We start from the raw sequence: 16,827 nt of genomic DNA on the forward strand, positions 1-16,827 counted from the left end.
GCCATGATCACAGCACTCTCCCTTCAGTAGCTAAATGTTTTGTCCTGTCAACTCTTTTGCAGATCAGGTTATTAAGGAGTAGAATATTGATTATTTAGGATGAGATTTTTAAAGCTTGCCTAGAGGGTTGCGGTGTCCAATTAGAAATTAATGACTTAGAGGCAGCTTTGAAAATCCCACCTGTAGAGTTGAAGCTTTCAAATGAGTCTGAAGTTAAGAGCCATAATGAGTGCACAAATAGTGTGATATTTTCCTCTGACTGGAAGAAGTGTTAAATAGCAGCTCTCTATCTTCATGTCAAATAATTAAGGAAGTTAACAGAAGTAGACTTCAGACGAGTAAACTGATCCTATTTTCCTTGGAACAGGCTAACAGGCAGTTATTTAAAAATAGTAAGGCAAAGTGCAGCCCTGGTAATGACAAGTTTTGTCTAGAAAGTCATGTTATATTTGTTTGCTAAGATAGTTAATCACAAATTTTGACATAAGCCTAGAGCAAGAGTAAGAGCAGGGAACAGAGATGTCGATTTTTTGTTTCCAATGGAGAAAGTGAAAAAATAATTTTAAGTTATTTTTAGGACATAAAAGTAATAGTACATCAGCCATAAGAATAAAACTGAAGTACGATTCTGTGTGCCAAAGATTTTTTTCTTTTTTTAATGATTCCAAGGGTATGGCAGGTGAATCCATTTAGCAGGCCTAATGACTGGAAAGTGGAATGTTTTTCAAATAGCATGGATGAAACGATCTGTAGCCCATCAGCGTACAGCTGGAATGATGTCATACATGGTTATGCTTTAATTCTTCCTGCATTGCTAAAGGGGGAACGGGATCTGTAATATCCTCTGACTGCCTTGTTGAATGCAAATCCTCAAGCTGGAAATGGAGAGTGTCCTCTTTCTCCACATGACTAATGTTAATTTCTTTAGCAGAAAAAAATTTAATAAGTCTCTCTAATGGTAAATTACCATTTATTGTAAATGTGCCACATAAAGGAAGTAATAAGTCATTATTATTGACCTATTACTGGTCTTTCTGTTTTACCTCTAATTAAATAAAAATGTGCAGTTTGAGTTAATATGCTTTTTGTTTGAATATCCTTTTTTAGTCCAGAACCAGTACCAATACTCCAACATACTGTAGTAATCACAGCTTCCTCTTAGATTTTGTTTAAGCTGGGGATTAAGTTTTCTCCTTAGTTGTTCTTTAATTGGATTCCCCTCCACCCCATTTCTCTCTTTTGGAGACTTCTACTCCCAATATTGTATTGGACTCTTCTCATCATTTGTTTGCTTCTCAAGCACAAATGTGGGAGCTTTTCCTGTGGGGAGAAAGTGCCCTACCAAGCTTCAAACTAGTTAGTGCTTGAAAGAATGGATTAGAATATAGAAAAATGAGAGGAATTATAAAAGAAAGCCAGAAATTTGCAGGGCATGAGTGATGTTACAGTGCAGCTGGTGGAACAGCTGAAGGATTGAGGTGGTGGAGTAGTGTGTGTGTCATGCAGTGTTAGAAAGGAGCCTCAGTTCTCTGGTTTTGGGCCACCTGTGCATGTACAGATAACTGCTGGTAGGGTAGAAGCTATTCCAGAACAGGCTCAGGAGCTGAGATCAACATCTGGGAACCTAGAGGCAAACTATTCTTAAAAAGTCATTAGAACTAGCTATGATTCTTTCTCATGTTTGGGTTTGGCTTTTTTCCCCTCTCAGGTCAGTATTTCTTTCTGCATAACAAGACAGGGCTAGCAGGAAGAATCACAGGAACTGCTGTGTCATTTGATACATAGCCTGGGGGAAAGGCTTTCCTTGGAGCTGGAAAACATGGACTTGAACTTTGTTAGGTAAGGATGGCATTGAACATGACCTCTTACACCCTAAGCAAAGGTATGAGAGTTGTGGTAGTGTATAAGGTGAACAGTGGAATCACCACCATATCAGTCGTATTTTGGAAACCCTCTGTCAGACCCCATAAACCTGCCCTAAGAAGAAGGTCCAGTACTCTGTGTGCTAGAACTTCTCTGCAACTCTGAGTAAATGTTTCCATTGTGGCATTTAAGATGCTCTGTGTGCTCAGATTTTTCTCTGGACTTCAAGTGCATTAGTTGTTTTGAATCCCACTCTGAAATGTCGAGTTCGTCCATGCACTGCAGACGTCAGACTCTGAAATCTGAATTCCCTGTTTGGGATCAGAAGCCCAGAAGTTAAATGTCATTGCCTGTTCTTTATAGAGCCCTGTGTCTTTTATTGGACATCTCTAATCCCAAGTGTGTGGTCAGAGTGCAAAGGCAATATGTTGCTCATGTCTCTTTAGCGATCCTGTTGCAGTAATTGTCACTAGGGATACTCCAGGGTCACCCTTGCTCAACCAAACATTGGCAACAATACTGCTATGATAGTGGGGCAAATCTTTGCTTTGTAGCTATGCTAACTCCAATTTAAATATGCTGATGTGTAAGTAACTGCACCAAATTTATTGTAGTATGATGGAAATGTAACTGTTGAAAATTGATCTTCAGCTAGTGATAATGACTATGTTAATTAATGTTGATACTTCTAAAGTGAAAATTTAAAAGTGAGTCCAGTCTTTGTTCTTCAATGTATGTAACTAGTCCCCCTAAATCTGACTCAGTAGTAGCTCTCTAGTTCATTGGCCTTTTTTTAAGAATAGAAATTAAATTGTGGAAGTCAAAAAACGCTACTATTACTTGAAAAAGCATTGCTAAAGGATGTTGCTACCTGAGGCCTGAAAGTCCTCCTAGGCTCTGGTGACTGTAGGTAGGTGTGGCAGGCTGGGGATATTGCTGAAGGAGTAACAAAACCTGTTGAACCACCTGTCATTAGGGGTTTCTCCTGGCATGTAGATATTTTTCTGAACTAAGAAGTCTTCTCAAGTGCAGAATTTGTTTAAATTTTGTTTCCTGGTAGCCATAATTCCCTTTGTTGCCTTCTCCCAAACACCTCTGACCTTGATCTCTTTTCCCAGAGTTCAGTTTCTTTTTTCCACCAGTCCACTGGTACTCTTCATTCTATGATTCTGTTCTTACCTCCCTTCACAGTCCCTTCACTTTACCTGAACTTTATGTGAGGAACACACGTAGCTGAGGCCAGATGGTCATGGAATAATGCAATTTAGCTAATTGCCTCTATCCAAGGGGAAAAATACCCCCTGTCCATTCTGGCAGGAGTGGCATTGCCCCATAGCAGGAATTCTTACAAAAGACAAAAATTTTCTAGAATTCCTAACTGGCTGATCTATTTAGCTCAAACTTTTAAATCCCTGGTGACTCTATTTCTAGGCTTCAACAATGGTCCTTAATAAGGTGGAGAAAAAATAGGAAGTCTAATTTCTCTTTTAATGCTCTTTGTAGAAGAGTTCTGATGTAGAAAATCAATACTTCTATTCAAAGGAAAGCTATTGAAACAAATAATATTACTGGTTGGCAGGCTCAGCAGGCTTTTTGCTTTGATTGCATTCTTGCTGACAGTACTGCGCTGGTGTTTAGAAAATCCAAAAAAACAACTTTTAAGTTCTTTTGCTATGAAACTATTTCAGCAATTTAGTGTTTGGGATATAATTGAAATAAACTTCAAGAGCAAAGGAAAATACGTTCTTATTTGTGCTAAAAAATTTTTTTATTAATGGACAAATATATTCTATATGTCAACCCAATGACAGCTGCAGTCCCACAAACTTTGTTTTGGTTGTTCATGTTCGGAATTTTTTTTAAAAGGTTGTACTTTATTGAATTCTTAAGTTAAAACTATAATACTTGGATTTTTTAAAAATTACTTTTAGCCCATACTTAATCACAGGCATTTTCCTTGTTATATCTGGAACACAGATTACTCAATGGTCTTTCTTTGTCTGTGCCAGCTCATATAATTCACATTTTTATTACCCTGATCAATTGAAACATTTTATTAAAGGTCAAAAGAAAAGAAAAATTGTAAAATTAGAAATGGAAATGGTTTTGATTAATGATCGAAGGGAAATATGGAAGCAAATGATCCAATTTATTACCTTTTTCCATTTGATAAGTATCTTCGTGTTTGATTCTAGCTCTGTGATTTACTCCAGCTGCTTTGACTATACAACTATCTGTTCCTTTTCTCGCCACCCATGTAAAACCATGGGAGAAATCTGCATCAAGCTGTGAATGGGTAAAATGAATAGTAACGGCCATAGACATCATAGTTTTAAACTTGGGCAAATAAACTCTGTGTGTGAGAGATTTTTCCCTGAGACTTAAATTGTAGTGCTCAGCATTTATTCCTATTGAAGGCCAGTTTTGGAAGTAGGCTCTGTGTGTGCACAGTGCTCAGAGCAGCAGTCATGGTGGCTGGGAGCGCATCCAGCAGCACTTTGTGACACTGGCAGTGGCCCTGCCTGCAGGCTGTGGGTGCCGGTGTCTGCTGGAGCCAGTCAGGCCTGATGGAGCAGCCACCATCTCCCAGTGCCGTGCTTCCCTCTCAGAGGAGATGGGGTAGTTGTGCGAGAAAGGAGCCACAGTAGGTCAATGGATCAGCTGCAATTATTTGAAAGGACGAGAGTCTAAGTTTGGGAGAAGCTGTTGACTTTGTCAAGGGCAGAGAGGCCCTGCAGAGAGACCTCAAACAAATTAGAGAGAGAGAAAATTACCAACTGTATGAAGTTCAGCAAGGGCAAGTGCTGGATTCTGCACCTAAGGTGGAGCAGCCCTGGTTGGGTGTGTAGACTGGGGAGCAAGAGGCTGGAGAGCAGCTCTGTGGAAAGTGACCTTTGGGTCCTGGTCCATGGCAAGTTGGATATGAGTCAGCAGTGCCCTGGCAGCCAGGAGTGTCCTCGGAGGCATCAGGCACAGAATTGCTGGCTGGGCAAGGGAGGGGATTGTCCTGCTCTGCTCTGAGCTGGGGTGACCTCACCTGGAGTGCTGGGGGCAGGTTTAGGCCACTCAATATAAGAAAGACATGAAGCCATTAGAGAGTGTCCAAAGGAGGCCATGAGGAAGGTGAAGGGCCTTGAGGGGAAGCTGTATGAGGAGTGGCTGAGGGCACTTGGTCTGTTCAGCCTGGAGGAGAGGAGACTGAGGTCAGACCTCATTGTGGTCTTCAATATCCTCACGAGGGGAAGAGGAGGGGCAGGTACTGATCTCTTCATGCTCTGGGCCAGGGACAGGACTCAGGGAAATGGTATGAAGCTGAGTTGGGACACTTAGGCTGCATATCAAGAAAAGGTTTTTCACCCAGAGGGTGATTGAGCACTGGAACAGGCTCCTCAGATGGGTGGTCACAGTACCAAGCCTGTGTGAGTTCAAGAGGCGTTTGGATAACACTCTCAGGTACACGGTGAGATTATTGGGGTGTCCTGTGCAGGGCCAGGAGTTGGCCTTGATGATCCTGATGGCTCCCTTCTAACTCAGCATATCCTGTGATTCTATCTGAGGGCAAAAAATGTTATTCAAGTGATTTACATAATGTTATGTAGCATCCACGGCAGGTGAAGAGGTTGTATACTTTCCAGATCAGCGTATCTCCTAACATGTCCTTCATTTTGCATCATCCTGGTCTCTTTCAAACAAAACTGGTTTTTTCCCCAGCAGCCAGAGTGGGTGTTCCTTTAGTTACAGCTCATTTCCCACCCCCAAAGGACTCCACCACATACAGTGAACAAGGCAAGAGACTTGTTAAAATATAATTGCAGTAGTTTTTGTACATGTTGCATCATTACACACAAGGGAGAGAATGGAGTTGTATGGTCAGCTCTAGCTTGATATATCTCAGGTTTGGAATTCTGGATTTTTGATAAGTCCATTGTAACAGATCATACTCTTGGAACATAAGGTGGGTTTTTTGTGTGCAATTATACAATACTCCAAATATGTTAACATGCAGTGGTTGAAAAGATTGATGGATTCTAAATCCATCAGCAGGGAATTATTGAGGGTGTCTCAAGGGGTTATTTTAGACACAAACAAGACAGCTATTTTGAGTAAAAGTCATATAATTCCTTTACATGGACAACTCTTCAAGAGACGTCTGATTCGCCGATAATTAAAATTATAAATGAGTCTCGTTTGGCCTGAGTGATTATGTTCATGCTCCAGTGACCATGGCCTCTAAGTACTAAGGCATATAATTAGACCCTTCTTTGACCTTTCAATATCATGTTGACCATATCTAGGCTCTAATAGATCCATAGCCTAGATAGTTGTTTAGGGCCAGATGGTGTTTCCATGCAAAATTAGTGCAAGAGTTTGCTTCAAAGCTCCTTGCTTTGTGCACAGCAGAAGAATAGATGATTGAAACAGGGGCTCTGGTATGATATGATAAACTGTAACTGAACTTACTGAGGGTAGGCTCCTCGTGTGTACATCCTCCTTCCTGTCCAGCATTCTACATGTCTTTCTAGGTGCTTTAACTTGTAATTTTTGTAACATTTTTCTTTCAATTCAGCAGCAAGATGAAGGTTTTAATCTGAGTATAGGAATAATGAATATATTTTACCAGTAACAAACTTTTGTGTGTTTAGCTAAGTAAAACAACTCTACTTATGACAAGGTACATAATTTGCATGAAGCATCTATGTACTTCATACACCCACAGAAAACATTACCTTCCCAAAATGCGAGAAGAAGTTTTTCATTCAAATGCAATTGTATAGTGTGGGAGACTTTCATATATAAGATCCAATTATTAATTCCTTTTCCTGAAATTTTAGTTTGGTTGTTTTCACTTTAAGTGTTTTAAATTTTGACGATTTTTGTAGGGTAAAGAGTCACACCAAGGAAGATGACAAAAGATAGGAGACTAACAAGTCTGTCAGAAACTGATGGGAATTTCATCAAGGTAGAAGAATTCAGTCAAGATAAACATTCCCTTGAAATATCCTGATGAGCCTGAACTTTCAGAAAGTAGTAAATGTTCAGTGTATGAGCACAGCATTTCTTTCAGGTACCCATGAATACAAATACTCATTATGTGAATTATAATAATTATGTAAATTATATAATCATTATGGAAATAAAATGAATAAATAGAATCTAGGGAAAAGTACTTGTCAGCTCCACATTTTGACTGCAGCTGTTACTTAACCTTAGGAATTCATCAAGAAATAATTAAACGATCTCTAATATTCCATACAGTCTTTAAATCTGTGCATAGGAAGGCATGAGACACACAAGTTCTATACATTCATTGATTTCATGCTAGTAAGTTGACAAGATACTGGACTAAACTCTATCCTACTGTAGCTTTAGTACTGCTTTATAGAGAATTGATATTGCCTGGGTTTTTTCCAAAGTCAGCTGTGAGAATTTCTCTGCAGTTTCCCTTTAATGCACTCAGGCAGACTTTGGAAATTTTCCATTTTCCATATGTTCATTTAAATGATTTACATCATCTTCTACCCTGAGCCCAGACAAAGTCTGCATTCTGTACCTACTGCTGCAGGTAATAGGCCCAAGATGTATTTGGAAGCCCAGAGGAGGAATTATTGAATTTACATGCTTTGTGTATGAGGCATGCGAAAGTCATATACAATAATTAACTGATGTTGACCATATAAAGGAGTATAACACTCTTCTATTATTGTTTTTAAACTAGTCTTTTGGTAAACATCTTTACTTCTGAAGTTTCTGATTTCTAACTGTGAAAGAAATTGATGTGGATTTTAGTTTGGGTTTTTTGTCCTTCTCGTTTGTTTAAACTGGGCTGCTGCATATGATGTTACACAGTGGCAAATCAAAGGTTTTCTCTGTTCTTTTTTGTTGCTTTCACATATAAGTGGGAGAAAGCCACTACCTTAATAGATTTGTAGTAGCTTTGCGTGGTTATGAAACAGATGAAGATTTGTGCTCTGTGTTAAGTATCATTCAGTTTTGTGGGGTGTAACTTCCTTCATAAGTACTTATTATGAGGTCTGACTTACTCAAAATGATATGCCCGTTCATGGCATGGAATTGTTTCAGGAGTCCTGTTCCTTATATACTGTGATGATTATTCTACCAGAAAAGTACTTGTAGACTAAGGCAGTGCTAAAAAGGGCTGAACAAACTGAAAACCTTCATTTACAGGGCTTCAGGTACTGGAAAGTATGATCTGATTTTGAATCCTATTTTATTTACAAGAAAGATTGCTCCCTGTTCTTGCTTAATGGCATCTTTCATTCTAGACCAATGACAGGTTGTGTCATCCACTGCTGAAATGGATTTAATGCTTGTGTTTAAGCCATGTTAGCACCAAGTTGACCCTTTATATACCAGGATCATCTTCTTTTCCCAGGAAAGATGTGATGGGAAAAGGATGGATGCACGGATGGGTGGGGAAGGGCTTCCTCATTGCCCTTTTGGAAAAAAGAGTGTGTTACTTTTGTGTGCCTGAGGAGTCATGGCATTCTGGGAGCTTGTGGAGTTGCAGGTTCAGGGAGCTGAGTATTCTAGAGATTTGGGCTAGAGTGGCTCTAGAGAATGCTGAACCTCCAGCAGTGAGCACCCAGAAAGTCATTCAGGGTTTGGGGTCTGACCCCGTTCCGTAAAGGACGGATTTAATCCTCATGTGTTTCTTGTTCCCTTTCTGTCACCTCTCATGACTCCAGTCAGCTCGCCTGACTTTTACTTTGAAAGGGACAATGACCATTTACTCTTCTGTTGCTCAGGGAAGAGATGTGGTTCGACATACTAGCCCAGGAAAGGAGAAACTGAAGATCCAGTGTAGGAGTCCGTAAGAAACCTGAGTAGGACAACTTACAATGTCATGTTTTAACATTTTTTTTTTACCAGTGAAGAACCTGCTTTAATTACCATGTAGTTTCTTTTATTCTGTTATATTTCATCCAGTTGTACTGTCACTCAGTTTTTCCAAGTATGACTATTCCCTTTTTGTTACAAAAAGACGATTATAAAAAGATGCTGCCCAAGTAGAGAGTGCACACCTGCTGTGTTAAGGCCTTGCTGTCTTTGTGGTTACTTGGGAGAAACAACTCCTCTTCCAAGGCAAGCATATCATGAGCATCTCCTTTCAATTGGTTGTATTTAACTATTAACTATGAAATCCTGATTTAAATATGAATAGATTTTTTTTTCCTAAAGTTAAATTTTTCTATTTGATTTTGGGTCTTTGCTTGTGTATTGTCATTTTCTAAGGCAGCTGCTTAGGCTTATGCAATACTAGATAATGCTGACTGAACCTCCTGTGTTTGTTTGCATTATGCTTTTGTTTCACTCTGCAGCTCCAAATGATAGGTTGCAGTAAGTGTTCAATTTCCTGATGAAGCTTAAAAGAACTTTGGCTCTCCAATGCATCAGCACACGACTCCTGTTTTACCATGATAAGAAAGTATTTGCCTTTAGGGAAAAGGAAAATGATTGAATGCATGTGTTTTACATTACTTGAACCATGATCATTTTACTGAAACAGGCCAAGACATTAACAAGGGTTTGTCCACGAGGGAATTAAGAGTCAGTCATGTATCTTATATCCTGGTGAGATGCACTTTATTTTAGCAAAATGAATTCAGAGAAGAAAATACCACTTTAGCATTTACATTGCGGTCAGAAGTAATGAAGAATGAGATGTGGTTATTACCTAATTCAGTGCCATTATTCATATAGATTTGAATTTAAATCAAAGGCATGTAAAATTTATATGTAAAACTCTGTTCTTTGTAATGTATTTATTGTATTATAATTCAATTATTTTAGCTTTGTTTAGGTAAAGGTAAATTATTTTAGCCTCCATTTAGACTTTGTGCCATTTTCAGACCTTACATCCACACCCCCTCAGTTACTGTCTGGCCACAGTCTTCCTTATTCTAAAATTTTGGGTTCTATCTCTGAGGTGTCCCGGGGGCTGTGTCCATTGCTTATCAGTCTTTGAGAATCCATGTGTCACTGCTCCCTGAAAGGCTGGGAAGCTGCTTGGTTGGCAGTTCAGATGTTAATCTAGATGTTGTAGCATGGACCTTTATGCTGTATCAGAGATGGTCATCCATCCACTTCCTTTCAAACAGCAGCTGCATTGGTCTCCTCTTTCACAGCCTTATGTAAGAGGCAGGTACTGGACCATTTGCTGGTATTTTGTGATTCTGGGAAAGGATGAGAATTCTTTGCAGCAGTACTTCATAACCAAGCTGCTTCCATAGAATAAACCACGCTCATGAACAGGACATGGAAAAGGAAATTCTGAAGTTGTCCTACCAAAAAAGAATGGCACAATTCACAGTGCCTTACTGTTTAAAACAACATGATAAAAATGAATCTTCATGAGATGCAATTCAGTATTTCTCCTGAAGCTGGTAGGGCATTAGTGGTTTATCACAGAATCACTTAGGTTGGAAAAGACCCTTAAGATCCTTGAGTCCAATAATTAACCCAGCTCTGCCAAGTCTGCTGTTAAATGGAAATGGTTACCTCATTATTTAGAGCATGGTCCTCTTGGATGGTACCAAGTAGCGTGTTGCTGGAGCTCTGGGAGTCTCCATGCAGAACACAACCACTGCAGCTTGAGCCAGCTCTGTGCTCCTGGGCAGCTCTTGGCTTAAGCCCTCGGCCAAGTCCTATTTCTTCACGGTCCTGGTGAGACACATGGAGACAATGTGTTGTAAAGGCTGAAATGCTTGCAGTCTGCATGTTTACGTTCATTAACTGCACAGAGCAGAGCCTTTGGCTATTTATATCAGTCTGTGCTAATACTTTCATGTATGGATCTGTTGGTAGCTTTCTTGTATATTTTGTGTAGTTCTAATGAGAGACCTTATGAGATCACAGATCTTGGGATCATACGTGCCCAGAGTTCCACACTTACCTAAAAGAGAAACTGTTTAAAACTCCAGCTAGGTTTTCTGGTGGTAGATTTTGGAAGTTTCTAAAGCCTGTCGTTTTCCCTGTGCTGTCAGGGTTTCCTGGCAGAGACACGGGAACTTTAGGCCTCATGGAACATGCAGCATTAACCTGTGAAATCAAGATTTTCACTGCAACGTAAGCTGTCACCCAGGAAAACAGTGTACAATCCATTTGTGAAATGTATGAAAAGAAGTTCAGGAATTCAGTTAATTAACCACATCAGTTTCTTAACGTGATCAATTTTAATTAAACTGAATTTTAATAGAGATCTGTGTAGTCTGTAGAGAGCAATTGCTAATTCTACAAAGCATGTGCTGCTTTTCACTTCAGATTTGCTCCCATCTAATTAATATGGATAGGGCATTAAGCCTTTTTGGACTCTGGTGGTTTTCATTTCATGACTATTAATGATTTTAATGAACTAGACTAATTCAGTAGTTTTCATCCTAGTGTTTCAGAGCTTTGTTCATCACAAATTTCAGGTTTATAATTGGTTTCCAGGTCTTAACAGTGGTCATTGATCAGCTTCAGCAGTTTCTTTTACAACCCACTAGGAACATAAGAAAAGGTTTTAACCCTTTGTTAGCACAAGGGCATGTCAAAACTGCCTCACTATCCAGAGAAAGAAGATGGGATCTGGGAGTTCACTGAACATTTTGTGTGTGAATGCAAGTTGTGTAGAAATGTTGCCATTTAAGATGTAAAATGAATCTGAACATATCATTATGTCGCACAGTTTACAAGGTAGAGGACCCAATTGTGGGCTGTTCTGGATTGGTAGATATTATACCAATACAGAACTATCTTAGAGCACTGCTGTTCTAACCTATTTGATATATATGTGGCCGTGAAAAATGTGGAGACTGCCTGTTCATTCAAAACTTAATCAAAAGACCTTTTTAACTTTTTTGGTACCTTATTTGTTTAGCTCAGAAACCCTCCAGAGCTTCACCTCTCTGACCGGCACAAAGCGTCCTTCTGTCAGGAAATGCCTTTCGCATGCTGTGTGTTATTACTGATAGCAAAAACCTTTGTTCTGTAGGACTTAACTCCGCTGTCGACAGAAATAAAAATCCATATATGTTACTTTTGTCTTTAAAAATAAAATTTTCAGTAGGGTTTGAGCAAAAAAACTTGTACTTGTGAAACAAGTTTTATTGATTACGACACAAAACATTTATGCTGGGAGTTCTCATTCAACGAGGAAACCCAACAGGAGGTTTATTCTTTCAGCTACCTGCACTGCCTTTGTGGTCCTTGGGAACTTTAGGACAACCAGTTCCAAGGAAGCAAATAATGTCAGGGTTCAGTTTGAGGTAATTGGTCATCTTGGACTTGGGAAAACTTTAAAAAAAATTGCAATTTTGTTTTAGATGAAACAATTTCCTTTACAAGCTACATAGAATGCTTTGCAGTTGCTGCAGACACTGTGCTGAGCCATGGAAATAAGAAGCAGCCACGTGTCCTGGTGTCATGGTGATGGTATTGATGTTTTGTTTTTTGAACATCTTGATCACTGACCAAGACTGAGCGTAGAAGGCAGGAGAATGTGGTTAGATTGCTGCAGAGTGTGCTCAGCAGTCACCTGGCCGTGTGCAGGGCACAGCCCACTGTGGGACCACAGCTCACTGGCAGCGTGGGCTGGTGAGCCAAGCTGCCTGTGGGCACTGACTTTCCCTCAAATGAGTCAGGCAGAAATTGTGCTCTACAAGTCTCTTGTGCATTTGCATGCCAACATTTAATTTTTCTTTTGCATGGGCCATGCACATTTGGAGTCAGTGAAGATGAAACATTTCACACCAGCAATTTTCTAAGGTTTATATACATTTCTAGTCTTCAATTATGTGATTTCTAAGTGTTAATGACAACTTGGAATAACTGGCAGTAATAAATACTGGCAATGTGTTAAAAAAAAAGTGCACATCTTTTCCAGAGGCAGATCAGACTCCCCAAATATGAATCTTCAGTAAAGCCTCCATCCAGGAGGCCATGAATTAAGGCTGATAAATAATGCGTGGTGGGGTTTTTAAAATTTTCATTTGAATTCTACCAGAAGAAATAATAGCAGCATTGATGTAATACTAGAGGTATATTTTTGTATGCTTAGTGCAGAATGGAACTGGATTTGTGCTGCTTCGTCGTTATGGGTTGGTACCATTTGCCCATCATCTACCACTGCACATTGGATAATTGTGTTCAAGTTCTGAATGGATAAGAGCAAGTTACAAGAGAGAAAGGCTTATTATATTCAGAAGATTAAACAATGATCATAACTATTCCTACTGGTCCTATAATCTCTGCAGGCATTAGCATAGGGTTCCCATTCCTTCAGAAGGGCACTTTGCTCTCTGACAGAGGATCTCTTTCCTACTGCTGCCAGCTGTAATCTCTGTGCTTGTACCTCAGATGAGAAGATTCTTATCCAACTGCACTGTGGTTTGGAAATGTCTGTTTCAGCACTGATGTGTGTGACTCTATCAGCTGCAGTAAAGATCAATTATGCTTTCCAACTGTTAACCCTGCTTCAGTCTTTGACAGGATTTGGTTTTTAGCTGCCCTCAGACTGTGTCACTTTTAAAAAATATGACAAGAATATAATGTATGGATGTATAAGACCAAATTGTTGGATTGTTAAGCAATAATGGTGAAAAAAATGCTAATGACTTTCATTATTATCTGAAACAATGGGGTTTTTTTACTTCTTTTATTCATTCACCCAGCACTTTTAGCACTTGTAACATTTCTAAAACAGTGCTGTCACAACTAGAGCTAAGAAACTTGCAAGTAGTCGGCACTAGTGAGTAAGGTAGTGAAAGATGGTGAATGACATTTGACATTCAATGGCTCAGTATTTTCACTGAAAAGTGAGCAACACCTCTCATTTTATTTACTTGCTGTTTGTGAGGTTTGAGTTTATTTGTATTCCAGCAATCTTCTGTTATAAAGTGCTGTGATGATTTCTTGAAGGTGAGGGGGAGTTTTGCCCATAGGCTTATTAAATTTCAAGAAAGAAGAGTTATCCTTGGGTTTCTACTGTGTCTTGAATAGATTTGAAGACCACTGTCAAAATGCATAAGAAAATCCTTCTGGACAAAATTAGCAAAGTAAAATGCTTCCAACTCCTGGTCCCTGTCCCTGTTTCTCTCCATCTGCCCTCCAGGACAGACTCCTGGGAGGTGAGAAGCATTCTGACTTTGTGATGACCTGCAGCAAGATTTGCGTGGCGCTATCTGTGTGTGTGTGTGTGTGTGTGTGTGTGTGTGCGCCTCAGGCAGGATTTATTCATTTCATGTGATTTTCAGTGTGCTGCAATGATTCTGTAGAGTCAGGAATCATTCTAAATGGAAGGATTAAGAGCTGGGTTTGCAGCTGTGAGAAATACAGACATGTAACCATGGTTTATAATTTATTAATTCCCTTTCAGTGATGAGTGTAAATGTTAATGTGCTGATGTAAAACACATTGACACTGAGACACCACTGTTTAAGATATTGTATGGGTAATTTTTCAGTCTTATTGTGTGGTCCACAAGAATTGACAGAAAGGTGTTTCAGGGAGAGTGTAAATAAGGACAGGTATGGTCTTATTAGAAAGAGTTTGCTGACCAGATTTTAACCATTATGATTGGCTGTTGCCATGTCAGTAGACCAAAATTGTCTTAAAAAAAAAGATTCCAATTTTTTTCTGTTAAGTTGAAAGTGCTTCTCTTAGTTTGCAGGTTCTCCCTTTGATATAATGGAAGTACTACTGAACACAGTAGAAAAAAAGGAACAACATGATGGGGAAATATAGAAAATATTTTATTAAAATGCAACAAACTGCAATCTACTTTTTTTAAGGTCTTGGCTTTGGGGTCAGAGGGGAGGAAAAATGTTGAAAATGGTACCAGAAAAGGATAGAACTATGTTATATCTAAAATACAAAATATATATCTAATACAGTTCTGAACACAGTGTTGCTGCAACACAAAAAGCAGCTGTGATTTAGAAAATGGTCACGTTTGAAATGTCTAGATCCCAGTTTTCCCTTTTCTTTTATCATTGCAGTCAGCATAGTCACAAAAAATAGCTCTCATGATGTCATAAACTTTACTGAAGAAAACAGTGTCTTTCTTGAATTATTTATTTTACATAAAACATTTATAAAGTGCTACTGGACAACATGGAAGAGCAGTATAGTAAAATCAATAAGCATTAAAATCAGAATGAATTTGGGCACTTCATACATTCTGTGGGATTATTCTTCAACTGTGCCTTATATGTGATTACAAAACACCTTTGTTGCAACCCTTGATCCCGTGGCCACTCTGAGGAGTTTCCCAGTATTTGAGCAATGCTGCTGGACTGTCCTCAGTTAGCTCCCAGCTATTGCCAAGGGACTGTTTCTCATCTGGAAGCTGCATGGCATGGTTTGTGCTGGCTTTACTCTGTTCCCCCTCTCTGCCTCCAGTGCCTTTCCCGTGCTGTTGAACACCAGTATTCTTCTTGCAGAAGTGTAGCACAGGGTTGGCTGACCTGGCCCACGGAGCACTGTCCCTGTGGTTGGAGATCCCCCAGCTGCTGCTATAGCTTTAGGTCCCATAAACTCCCTTGGAACAGAGGAGTAAGGACCGAGGAAATGTCCTATTGCAATGAACAGTGATTGTTGATCTCTAGTTTGGAAAGATGATAAAATTCTCAATGTAAGAAATAAACAGCAGCTAAGGAGTTCAAATAATGTGGAAATGAGATTACATAGTTTTTGTTCTTACAAGATAAATCAAATACATCTGCAGTTATCCGAACTAATAACATCACACAAATATGGGATTTCTATCAAATAACAACATTACATGGTGCATATAATGCACAGAAATGACATCACTGTTGAAAAGCTGAGACTGTGCTTGTGTACAAGACAGAGGCACTGGATGTTAAATACACAGTTTGGCAAGCGAAATGAGATCATTGTGTTACACACACAAAAACTGCAGTGTTCACTCTGGTGTCATAATTCTGTCATTTTTAAAATTGCTGAGTGGCAGCTTTGATATGAGGTGGTGCTGGTGCCGCCAAATACCTCTTGGAGAGTTCTGTTTTGTCCCTTCATGCAGTTCTCTGGTGCATCTCTTCAGTTCACCCTCTGGTGAGATTCATGCCCTGGTGAGGTGGTCGTGCTGCCAGCTCTAGCTGTGTGCAGTATTCTTCATCTGCTCAGTCACTGGTTTGTTTCAGAGTGATGTCTCTGAGTTTCCTCGCTTAGTGCAGCAGAGTTCCCTAGAGGCAGTATTGGTAATGCCTGCTGATAAGCTGTCAATAGGCTTCCCAATAACAACCTGTCCCAAAGAATGGCCTTTCCCAGTAATAACCTGTCAGATGCTGTGTGCTCTGGTGTGATTTCTTGGCATGGGATTTGTTGGTGGGGTATAATAGTTCCTTTCTAGTTTCTAGACTATCAGCCAGCAGACGGACCTCATACTTGTACCTCCTCTTCTTGGTAATCCTGTTGGCTCCAGATTGCAATCACAATTAAGCATCTGAAAATAACTTTTATTGGAGTCTTCAGGTCAGCTGCCAAGGGGAAAAAATGCTAGTGAAAAACTTACTTTGATTTGGAGAAAATCTTAACTATTTATTTTCTCATCTCAGTGAAAGGGGAAATTTGAACAAATCATAGCATTCAAACTTGGATGAGCACAAAATGGAGTCTGCTGCTTCACTACTTTTCCAATGTAAATTTGAACTTGAATCCCTCAAAAAATTGACTGTAAGACTGGGCAATAGACTAATTTTCTTTCAGATGATGCAGGTTTTGTTTGGTTTGGTTTTGTCTTACTAAATATGTGTGTATTTTGTACTAACTGGAGGAGCATCAACAGCAGAAACTGAGAGTACATAGGCAGAGGCTGTGTGTGAGTTTGGTTTGTGGAGTGAGAAATGAAGGTTCAGATTTCCCTAAGCAGAGAAATATATTGAATCTGGCCTTATACTGCTGTTACTGGACAATGCTGCTGACAACTGACAAGTAAGAATA

The sequence above is a fragment of the Corvus hawaiiensis genome, chromosome 6, assembly GCF_020740725.1.
Source record: "Corvus hawaiiensis isolate bCorHaw1 chromosome 6, bCorHaw1.pri.cur, whole genome shotgun sequence".
In the NCBI taxonomy this organism is placed as follows: Eukaryota; Metazoa; Chordata; class Aves; order Passeriformes; family Corvidae; genus Corvus; species Corvus hawaiiensis.